The sequence below is a fragment of the Borostomias antarcticus genome (assembly GCF_949987555.1).
Source record: "Borostomias antarcticus genome assembly, chromosome: 32".
In the NCBI taxonomy this organism is placed as follows: Eukaryota; Metazoa; Chordata; class Actinopteri; order Stomiiformes; family Stomiidae; genus Borostomias; species Borostomias antarcticus.
Window position 1 is genome coordinate 1,925,190 of NC_140265.1, and position 12,534 is coordinate 1,937,723.

Here is a 12,534-nt window from a genome sequence, read left to right on the forward strand (position 1 = left end):
TTCTGACCACACATTTGTACTCTGATATCCCTGCTCTGGAGATCAGACATACCTTGTGAGCTCACAATAAAATCATTTAAACATGCCTTAGTTTACGGAATATAATTACTAGATTGATTATCAACCTGCAAAAACCTAGATATGGCCTTTGAGGGCTGAAAACATTTTCAAGAGGTTCCTACATCTGCAAGGAGTTGTCCATCAACATGCCACCCTAGGTCCATCCAGTACTGCACACATGATCACGCTTTGAGGGGGCGGCAGAAGCTCAGGAGGTAGAGAAGCCGTCTGGGAGCCTCCAGTCAGTCCAGGGTGGGATGCTGAGGGTGGGTCAGTCCAGGGTTGGATACTAAGGGGGGGTCAGTCCAGGGTTGGATACTGAGGCAGGCACACAAATGAACACACTCTCTACAGTACCTCTCTCAGGTTACACAATGTTTATTAAAAAGGTTAATGAAAAAAAAACATTCTGAAAAGTTAGGGTTAGAGTTTAAAATGCAGCTGTCCAGCCATCCAACCAACGCCAACAGTCACAACAAATACATTTCCATCCCAGTTTGTGTTCCATGTCTGGTGCGCATCCACTGCTTTTAAAATAATCTCAAATCCAAAAAGTGAGGCTACTTATTCCAATCTAGATCCAATCTTCCAAAGAGATACAGTTGTAAGCCATGAACTCAACCAGGTATATTGGAATTCATTTAAACAGTCCCTTTGCAATCACCATTTCATCTACTTTGTGTTGCAGTATTTTTTGTTTTATTCTTTCATGTTTTTAAAGCAATCGACTTTGACTAAGAGGACGAAATTAAGTCCATCCATTCACCCAACGTCATCCTTGAGCGCAGCATTCCATAGGCCTATAGGATAAGGCCTGCCGTATTATTCAGTTCACCAAGGATCTTCCTCAAGTTCCTCTTTTCATTTTCTCCAGTAATCCAAACTCCATATCCAATTCCTATTTTGATCATTGGCTCACACCTGAATAAACCAATTGCTTGTAGAATGATTACAGATCTGATTTCAGAATATTATTCCAGATTAAACTGTATAACATATTTGAGGGGTTCTTTTGCAAAAGCAAACATCTCCTTTTACTGGCCTAATAGGTACCTTAAATCATGTTTGCTCATATCTGTGGTGCGGTTTAAAATAGTAGGCTTATTCATCTCTTGATGGTGATGTTTTAGAACGACACCATGCGGGACAGACAGTTGGCATATTCATAAAAACATTCACATACCCTGATAGATATTAATTATTATTACGGCTTCTCCCCTGTATGAAAACGCTGGTGTGTCTTTAAATATCCTGACGTAGTGAAGTTCTTTCCACACTGGTCACAGTGGTATGGCTTCTCCCCTGTATGAAAACGCTGGTGTGTCTTTAAATATCCTGACGTAGTGAAGTTCTTTCCACACTGGTCACAGTAGTATGGCTTCTCTCCTGAATGAAAACGCTGGTGTATCTTTAAGTTTCCTGATGTAGTGAAGTTCTTTCTACACTGGTCACAGTGGTATGGCTTCTCTCCTGTATGAACACGCTGGTGTGTCTTTAACTCTCCTGACCTAGTGAAGTTCTTTCCACACTGGTCACAGTGGTATGGCTTCTCTCCTGTATGAACACGCTGATGTGTCTTTAAATCTCCTGACGTAGTGAAGTTCTTTCCACACTGGTCACAGTGGTATGGCTTCTCTCCTGTATGAACACGCTGGTGTATCTTTAAATGTTCTGACATAGTGAAGTTCTTTCCACACTGGACACAGTGGTATGGCTTCTCTCCTGTATGAACACGCTGGTGTGTCTTTAAATTTTCTGATGTAGTGAAGTTCTTGCCACACTGGTCACAGTGGTATGGCTTCTCTCCTGTATGAACACGCTGGTGTTTCTTTAAATGTTCTGACGTAGTGAAGTTCTTCCCACACTGGTCACAGTGGTATGGCTTCTCTCCTGTATGAACACGCTGGTGTATCTTTAAGTTTTCAGATGTAGTGAAGTTCTTTCTACACTGGTCACAGTGGTATGGCTTCTCTCCTCTATGAACACGCTGGTGTCTCTTTAAATTTTCTGATGTAGTGAAGTTCTTTCCACACTGGTCACAGTGGTATGGCTTCTCTCCTGTATGAACACGCTGGTGTGTCTTTAAGTTTCCTGACTGAGTGAAGTTCTTTCCACACTGGTCACAGTGGTATGGCTTCTCTCCTGTATGAACACGCTGGTGTGTTTTTAAATTTTCTGACCTAGTGAAGTTCTTTCCACACTGGTCACAGTGGTATGGCTTCTCTCCTGTATGAACACGCTGGTGTTTCTTTAAATGTTCTGACGTAGTGAAGTTCTTCCCACACTGTTCACAGTGGTACGGTCTTGGCTTGTCTGTGTCTCTCTGTCTCTGGGCGGGAGCTGGGGTGAGGGGGGTGTTGGAGGTGGTGATAGGGAGTGATTGAGAGGAGGAGGAGGAGAGAATCTCTGGTCTGATCTGTCTGCTCGAGAGACGAAAGAGAGAGACGTAGAGGTTGTCATGGCTCCTCTTGAGGTGCTTGTTGAGGTAGATCTGGGAGGTGTAGGTGAATGGGCACACAGAGCAGGAGAACACCCGAGTCTGGGACAAGTCTGACATCACTCCTGGGAGAGTGAAAGAGAAAGAGACAAACATTAAAAAGGATTCTCACACCTGTATTACAAGTGCAAATACTGTATAGAGTGTTTATACGTATGTAACTAGTGGGGGGCGAAACACGACAACACCACAACTTCAGATTGAGGACAGGAGAGAGAAAGATATGTAAGAGGTTCCTCTGGCTGAACTCGAGTGAAGGAGAGAGAGGAGTGAGATAAAGAAAAGAGGAGAAAGGAGAGAAAACAAGCATGAATACATTGAAGCCCACGGCAATAGCTACCTTAGATAGCTAGAGTAAGCTAGCACTCCTAAAGATAAGTCAAGCTACCATGTTCCATGGCAACTAACAGCATTCCATTTTGTTCTGAGCAAGTGTGCCTGCCTAATATTGGCAATTTGCGTGCCTCACAAAAGCGATTTGCACAGGCACCATTGCAGTTCATGACATAGTGCCCTCTGTATCGTTGCATCCATGAGTGTCCTGAATTTCACGCTGTATGCCCATGTCTTGCCTGCTGGCTGGCGCCATGGGAAAAAGACAGAGGAGAGGAAGGACGGTAGAGGAGAGCTACTTGGACAGCGGTTATTATTATGACCAGCAGACCTCTTGTTCTTTCAGCTTTAAGGAAAGAGGTGGATGAGGGAGAGATGGAGAAGACAGAGGGAAGAAGAGTTGAGGACAGATACCTCTAGCGGTGCTCTTTTCTTCCCAGACGTAGTTGAAGGAGATGCTCTTGTATCTGTACTCCTGTCCGTACCAGACCAGCAGCTCCTCCCCGACAGCCAGCAGCCGACAGCAGCGAAACAGGATCCCTCCACGGTACTGAAACGCTACCAGGTTCTGCTCTTCCTCAGTACGGGCACAGTTCACATACCTGGGGGAGAGAGGGGGTGGTTTCATAAGAACAAACAGGTGAGGGAGGGAGAGACAGGAGGAAGGAAGGATGAAGGAAGAGAGGGAGGGAGAAAAAGTGGGTGAGATGTAGGGACTGACTGTATGGAGGGAGGAAGGGGGGAGGGAAACTTTCAAGACTGGAGAGATGGTTTATTTTGAGTGAGCGCAGCCAAATAGATTCTGGAAAACTGAGAAATGAGCATGTGTTCATATTTCTTCACCTGATTGTAATGCCTAATTATTCTACAGTTTACACATGCAAAGATCATCAAAGATGACACGATCTCTAGAAAGCCTGCCTATTGTTGTCCTGTTTTATTGTTCATGAAGTCTTTCCCTTAACATAGCCTTTTTATTTGCTTCTCATTGTTTATAGGCCTCTGGATTCATTTCTAGTTGCTTCTCTATGAACTTCCTTCTGTTAGTTCTATCACAGTCCCTTACCATCGCTGGATCCTGCTGTTTCTGTCTCTCTAGTGACATGATGTTCATATGCGCAGTTTGACTTTTTGATCAGGGGGGCAGTCAGTCCCAGCCTACTTCTAACAATATAGATTAGGCCTACTTCTATCAATATAGATTAGGCCTACTTCTATCAATATACCCTAGGCCTACTTCTATCAATATAGCCTAGGCCTACTTCTATCAATATAGCCTAGGCCTACTTCTATCAATATAGCCTAGGCCTACTTCTATCAATATAGCCTAGGCCTACTTCTAACAATATAGCCTAGGCCTACTTCTAACAATATAGCGTGAGCGCAGCCAAATAGATTCTGGAAATCTGAGAAATGAGCATGTGTTCATATTTCTTCACCTGATTGTAATGCCTAATTATTCTACAGTTTACACACGCAAAGTGGAGTCCATCTATTTGTAGGCATCTGGCATGACTTGCACATAGTCCTCCGTGGGAGCAGTGAAAACAAGTGCCAGGGGAATGCTCAAGTCCAAGCCATGCCAAACATGTACAAATATTGGGATTGCGATACATTTCACAGGAGAGCATATTGAGACTGGTAAGATTACACCCTGTGCTTCCCGTCTCAGTAAAGCACATTTTCACTAACACAAATCCCTATCCATCTATCCATCCATCCATCCATCCATCCATCCAACTATGAATGGATAACTATCTGTATGTCTTCTATATTTTACTTCAATTCAAAGGGCTTTATTGGCATGGGAAACATACATTTACAATGCCAAAGCAAACATCCCAAAAGGTCACAGAAATGTTATGGTTGAATTGAATGAATAAGTAAGTGTAATATTTACAAATGTATTTAAATGGTAACTTTAAAGTTTTTATGTACAGTGTGTATATGTATAGTGATCAGTGCGGTGTGCAGGGATACTGATTGAAGATTTTCAATCGTGGAACCAAGCCAACCAGCTATCTGATCAATCGTGACCACAAGTCCGTATGGTAGAAGCCATAGCGCGCCACAGACTGGAAGAAGAGGAAGAGGAGTATGCCCACATGATGTACAATATCGATGATGAAAAAAGAGTAGAGCCATACAGAGAGCAGATGGCAGTGAATGGATGCAACATTGAGTTTGAAGTAGACACTGGGGCAAGCCTGACTATAGTGAATGAGAAAACATACAGGAAGATGGGAGGGGGGAAACTCCACCATACAAGAACAAAGCTGTATATGTACACCAGAGATAGTGTAGGGGTGCTAGGCAAGATGTACACACAAGTCAGTTACAAGGGGCAGACCAGACAGTTGCCATTGATAGTGGTAAGAGGGGAGGGGCCAAATCTATTGGGGATAAATTGGCTAGAGGCCATTAGGCTAGACTGGAGGGCCATTTTCAGACTACATACAGGTCAGCAGCAGGAGTTGAGTGAGCTACTCTCACAACACGGAGAGGTGTTTAAGGTGAGCTGGGCAGTTTAGTGGGAGCTACAGCAAAGATCTCTGTTGACCCCGAGGCCAAGCCAAGGTATTTCAAAGCCAGGCCTCTGCCATATGCCCTCAAGGACAAAGTTGAGACAGAGTTGGTTAGATTAGAGAAGGAAGGCATCATAGAGCCTGTGAGTTTCCGAGTGGGCCGCTCCCATAGTTCCTATACTTAAACCAGACAAAACTAGAATATGTGGGGACTATAAAGTTACCGTGAATCCAGTGTCTAAGATAGATAACTACCCAATTCCAAAAACTGAGGACTTGTTGGCAGTACTGGGGGGGGCCAGAAATTCACCAAACTAGACATGTCTCAGGCATACCAGCAACTCCCACGGGATGAGGAATCTAAGAAGTTCACAACAATTAACACCCACCGCGGTTTATACCAGTACACCAGGCTATCCTATGGGGTGTCATCAGCCCCAGGCATAGGAGAGAGAAATGTGTCTTCATGGCACCAGAGGTGGTGTACCTGGGATACAGGATCAACGAAAAAGGAATTCATTCCGTAGCAGATAAGTGCTGAATCTGTCTGATTTTCAAAGAAATATTGATTTAATCTGATCCTGTTAGCTATTTCTAAATTATTATGATCGACCTCTGAGTATGGCTGTAGCTGATGTGTTCTGTAAGAAAACGGTGTCCCTCTTCCATAGACTTATGAGATAAAGATGACATTCTTACAGTGTCCTAACTACAAGCGACGCGAGCGAGCGTCAGCGACAAAATGCGTTCCATTGCTTTGTTTTCTATTATGTCATGTCCTAACTGGACGCGAGCGACGCAGTGCGAAGTTTTAACTGCCCTTTTGACGCTCGCCCTGTTCCTATTTTCCTCCTGTCGCTCGCGTTGACAGGCGTCTGTCTTCAGTTGGGAATACAGACAAATGACGTAACAGAACAGGAAATTTAACGGTTTCAGTTAGGACAGCAAGCATGCGATGTCGCGTTCTGTTGCTCGCGTCGCAAGCAGTTAGGACACGGTGTTAGGGCTGGTACATTCTGTGCTAAACAGCAATTGTTGTGGTTAGCGCCAAGGCGGCGTAGCTTATCTTGACCAAACAAGGCCACAGAAGAGACGAGAAAGACAGTCTTATCGGAGAAGAGACGAGGGGGGGGACACCCGAACCATAAGAACGTTGCAACGAGACCAATGCTTTAATTTGAGTTCAGACAGCATACAGAGAGGTCAAGTTTACATTAGACTTTATGCCATCGTCTTTTGTATGTTAACCCTTCTGGAATAAACAGCTTTTGATGTCGCTCAAATCCTGTGTTGGAGAGATTAATTTGGAATACATCAGAACAAGGAGACACTGGACTGTGTGGTATTGTGTGAGATTGGGGGCCGTCTTTTATTGTAATCAAAACACAACGCAGAGCTTAATAAGGACAATGATAAAAGACAATGGAAGTCAACACAAGGTACAGGCCATTGCAAGCGCTCCACAGCCAACTGACCAGACACAGTTGAAGTACTTCTTGGGCTTCATGCTTAACTACAGTAGGACCCCACTAATCCCAACTTCAGAGATCCCAACCTCCCTGTCTACCGGACAGGCTTAAAAAACTTTTTTTGTTGTTTTAGCCTGCTATCTGGTTGCTGGTGGGATTTTCATTACAGTACTGTACTTAAATCTGTCATAGTAAACATGTACTGTATCCTACTGTGAATAAAAACTGAACTGTATGTAGACCTACATGTTGCCTGTAGGCTGTAGCCTATTGTCATGTTTAATTTCTTTGTTACTCTAAAGCGGGAAAATGTCGAGCACAAAACGCAAACGAGTCGTACGAAGTACTGTATTTGATCAAAGCACGCACTCAAGTGGAAATTCGTTTATTTTATTATAGGCTAGGCTATATGAGTTTAGTTGGCTATTTGATTGCAATTTGGATGCATTTTCACAAGTAATTAAGGGTATTTATCAGTGTATTATGAGTCTATATGAAACAAGTATACCACTTTTTGAATTTGGTGCATTTTAACATACGTTTCAGTCATCCGGACATTTCAGAGATACGAACGACCTTCGGTCCCGTTGGGTTCGGATAAGTGGGGTCCTACTGTACTACTTCCTTGTAGTCTAATAAACATATGATGAATCACTTGAATGTCTTTCCTACCTTGTAATTTCTTCGGAAAATGATATTTAGCTAATGTTTTGAAAACAACAAAGATGTGTGAAACGTCACTATTATGTGCTCCACGTATTGACGCAATGACGTAGTATGCGATTTTCGGGGACCACTTCAAATTTGCTCTAGAGCGCATACTAATGGTCAAAAACTACATTGGGTAACTTTAAAGGAGTAGTAAAGGTAAAAAATCATGTTTAGCCCTGTTTTAAGGTTACTAATGATCATATACAAGAGTTTAACATATTTTTTGAATGATTTTCCAGTGCTCACCCACATCCATTGTATGACCAGAACGGTGGTAGAGCAATTATCACACTTTCTCAAAAGTGCTAGTTTTGTCAACTTTTTGATCTGAACCATTGTATATGATCATAAGTAACCTTAAAACAGGGCTAAACATGATTTTTCCCTTTACTACTCCTTTAAGAAATTCCACCAGTATCTGTTTGGGAAACACTGCACCATTGTGACAGACCACAAACCGCTGCTGGACCTCCTGGGAGAGTAAAGGCATCCCACACCTCGCCGCAGCCAGGAGGCAAAGATGGGCACTGATTTTGGCAGCTTATGAGAACACCTTGGAGTATAAGGAGGGCTCAAAACACGGGAACGCGGATGCACTGAGCAGGCTCCCCCTGCCGATCACGTCCGCTGCCACACCACGGGAAGAAGAGGTGGTAATGCTCATGGAGCACATGAATGGCACACCACTACAGGTAACGCAGATATGGGAGGGGACCCGGCGAGACCCCATTCTGTCCAGAGTACATCAGGCGCTGCTGCAGGACTCCTGGCCCTCAGAGTACTGCAACAACCCAGAAATGCAGCCATACATAAGAAGAAAAAAGGAAGTGAGCGTGGAGGAGGGGTGCATATTGTGGGGAAGTAGAGTGATAATCCCACCTCAAGGAAGACGAATCATGATTGAGGAGCTTCATGAAGCTCATCCGGGGGTCCGGGAGTCTCACCAATGAAGTCTTTGGCCCGCAGCTACGTATGGTGGACAAACATGGACGCGGATTTAGAGTCCGCTGTGTGGGAATGTCATGCATGTCAGTCCTACCAAGCCACCCCTGCAACAGCACCGCTACACCCGTGGGAGTGGCCAGACCAACCATGGATGAGGCTGCCTCTGGACTTCTGTGGGCCTGTATTGGGGAAGATGCTCCTCATCGTCGTAGATGCCTATTGAAAATGGATCGAGGCTCACCCAATGTCGTCTATTACTTCATCCATGACTATCGAGAGACTGAGAAGCATTTTTGCCACCCCTGCAGTGATTGTCAGTGATAATGGGCCTAGTCTGGTCAGTGCAGAGTTCAAGAACTTCCTACAAAAGAATGGCATACAGCATGTCACAACAGCACCATACCACCCGTCCTGAAATGGCTGTGCAGAGCGGGCGGTGCGGGTGGTCAAGGAGGGACTCAAGAAGATGGGGGAAGGTAGTCTGGAGACAAAGCTATCCAGGTTCCTGTTCAAGTACAGATCAACCCCCCAGACCACCACGGGAGCCACGCCAGCTGAGCTGCTCATGAACCGCAGGATCAGGACTCGGCTAGATCAGGTGCGTCCCTCGCTATTTACAAGTGTCTGATTCAGTCTATGTGAGGGGATACTCAGGCCAGAAGTGGATTCCGTCAACTTATAGAGAGGACCGGTCCAGTCTCTTGGAGAGTGAAAACACTGGATGGGAAACTGGTGAGACGACATCAGGATCAGATACGGCCATGTTATGATCACAACCTGGCTGACCCGTCTCTAAGAGGAGAGTGTTCCTGTGGACACAGCAGAGCAAGAACTAGAAAATCAGGCACACAAGGTAGTATGGGCACCGCCACAAGAAGCAGAGGATCCAGGCATACTGGTGCCGCCAGCAGAACTAGAGAATCCAGCACCAGATGCAGTGGCACCGGGGCCTCCAGACATTGGGGTTTTGGGAAATTGTTACCCAGTGAGAGTTAGACAGGCACCCACGTATCTCAAGGACTAAGTGGTAGCAAGGGCAGAATAATCCCCTCGTAGAATCAGACTAGGTTTAAGTGAATTTGTTCAGCACATAAAAGAAGGATTTTTGTAGACTATGGGGGGAGGAATGTTGTAATGTTCTGATTCATGTTGTATGTTATATTCAGTCAGGCAGTCAGGTGATATAAGGAGAGGGGCTAAATGTAGAAGGGGACCGGAAATAACGTTCAGCAAGGAGATAACCACCAGAATGCGTAGTAATGGAGTCTGAAGTGCAGAATGCAATAAAGAGTAAATAACTTTGAGAGTGTATCATCCTTGACTTTATTACAGTAATTGTATAGCAACATGTAAACCTCAGTTGTTGGGGGTCCATCTGATACCTGACCAGCCTCAGTGCAAATGTATAACTATGTGTGTTTATTCTATCCAGAATAAATCAGCCTTCAGCAGCAAGAAGTGGTCCAGCTATTTAATACATTGAAGAATATAGGTTAAAGTCCATAGCCTAAAGTCAATGTAATGCTTGTTTGTGTGTTTTTGTGCTCATGTAAACAGTCTGGAATGTGCAGTGGAAGGGATAGAAGGAGACAGCTGATGCTGCTGTGGCCGATCAGGGTAGTGGGTGTCAAGAGGTCACACTTAGGCCACAGGGGGGGCCTCTCCTCTGGTGTATTAATGACACATCTCTATGGGACACTATAAACAGACACAACCTAGACTGACAACCAATTGTGATTAAGATATCATGTTAGGGTGACAGGCGACACATCTGTATGGTCACTCCTCCACCAATCTAGCTTCACCTAAACGGGTAGGCTTAGGCGTGGGGGCTGGGCCGAGAGAGCACTATTTAACGTCTCAAGCAAACCTTGAGACCTTGATTTGGAAACGGTAGGCAACTCGGACGGACAGATTCGCTGCTCCCAGCAGGCAGGCCCGCTGATAACACCATGCGGGAAGGGAAGTCTAGACCTTGACTTCACGCCACAGCCGCAGCCAGCAGAGAAGCAGGGAGAGAGAGAGACGAGGGAAACATCCCAGAGAAGAGAGAGAGACTAGGAAACATCCCAGAGAAGCAGGGAGAGAGAGAGACGAGGGAAACATCCCAGAGAAGAGAGAGAGAGAGACTAGGAAACATCCCAGAGAAGCAGGGAGAGAGAGAGACTAGGGAAACATCCCAGTGTTCCATGTGATTGTATCTTTGTACAATAAATCTATCATCTGTCGCCGCTTCCAATCCCGTGTTGGGGTGATTTTATCAATACTATCACAACAAAGAAGGCTATCAACATCGTGGTTCATAATTAGATGGTGCTGCAACTCTTATCAAGGCTTACAAAGAATTACACAACGCAGAGCAACAGAAGAAGAACGCCAAAAGCCAACATACACAATGCAGAAACACATGCGTACAAGACCAAACCGGTCACATCAGCAATTTTTTTTGAGTCAGCACAGGTGGTGGCCTCTAGATTTGCTAATGAATTACGTTATACGGCCATGCTCTCCACTTAATGTCACCAGCGAATAAAAGAAGTGAACGCACGCAGCAACGACCAGCAACAGAGAAATGACCTGAAAACAGACCGCATGTCGGTATGTTCGCTTCACGCGCTTCCTTCTCAACATGGTCATACAAAACAGCTTGCTGAATTCCGAAAAGATGAATAAACTATTCTGTTTTCGATTCAAATGTGTAGCTATATGACCCTCCCCTGGACTCAAATTAAAAAACAGTCGTCTAACCCTCCCTTGGACATTCGAAGTTCACTTCCTAAACCGAAGCCCCAAACGGCTTCGCTCTACTCTTTCAAAAATAAAAAATAACATACAACTTACCGAATTGAGGATTGTCGTAGCCTACAGTGAAAGGCTAGTGAGTAGGTTGTGATGGAAACGTTTGTTTACTCAAAAAGAATAAAGAGCTTGTCTCTTGTTTTCTTCAGATGGATAAAGAAATCTTTGCAATGGGGAATCTTTACAGGCGTGACAAACAATGTTCAACTGTGAAAAGTTTCCAAGGTAGAGAGAGACACACATTACGAACACAATTTATATACACTTTTGGTCGTGACTGCTAGTCTTTTCAATGCTCTTAACCAATCGGTGAAAGCCGGGAACAATGACGCGTTTCACTGTTCAGACTCTGCAGGCCCGGAGACTTCGAGGGGGCGGGTCAACTGTCAATCAATTTCTACTTTGGCAAATCAGAGGCTGACAATCGTCTTGTCAATCAAAAACTCATTTCGCCTGAAACGGTTGTCAATCACTTTTTATTTGGCGGATCTTCTTTCTCTTAGGAGAAGGGGTGTGAGACGCAAAGCTAATTTGTCATTAATAAGTGTCAGCTGCGGACGATCAAGCGAACATATTGGACGTCTTTCGAGGTAAGGGAGATTGACACAAGTAACATAACAATAAGCAGTTATTTTAACGTATTTTCAATTAGTTATAACATTGACAGCGCCTAAATGCTCACATTTAAGAACGTAGACGAAGATGCTGAGATGCCCCGTTAGATAAATAGCTAGTTAGTGAATACATCCATGATCCTAGCCGTCACAACGTGGCTAGCTAGGTGTATATATAGTTATAGCTTATGTTTATGTTTTGTTAATTTGTGGACAGGAGATGAAAATGGACACCACAGTGGAAGAGAGGTGACAGGAGGAGACCAACATGGACAAGAGTGGAAGAGAGGTGACAGGAGGATGATAACCTCCTTCTAAGCAAGGAGCAGGTGTTCATAACTCTGTCTGCATCACTACACTGAGGTGACATTTTGGTTGTACCGTCTGATCACAACACTAAGAGTTCTAATCTAATTTTTTAACCTATCTGTCTACATGTCTGTCTGTCCATCTCTATCTTTCATTGTCTGCCCCTGTTTTATTATTGTATCTGAGGCTTCACGTTAGGTGATGGGACCTCAGTGGGTGAGAACAGACATGCTGAATAGACATAAAGATCTAGGCATGGGCAGCATCTTTCC

The 12,534-nt window shown here is 44.4% G+C and overlaps 1 long non-coding RNA gene across 1 annotated transcript; it reads right to left on the reverse strand.

Moving 5' to 3' along the window:
* Positions 1–2,439: 2,439 nt before the first annotated feature.
* LOC311327377 lies at positions 2,440–11,511 on the reverse strand. The gene is made up of 3 exons (XR_014631102.1): positions 11,382–11,511; positions 3,305–3,492; positions 2,440–2,622 (listed from the first exon to the last, which is right to left on the reverse strand). It is a non-coding gene; the product is annotated as an uncharacterized lncRNA (long non-coding RNA).
* Between the last annotated feature and the right edge of the window lie 1,023 nt (positions 11,512–12,534).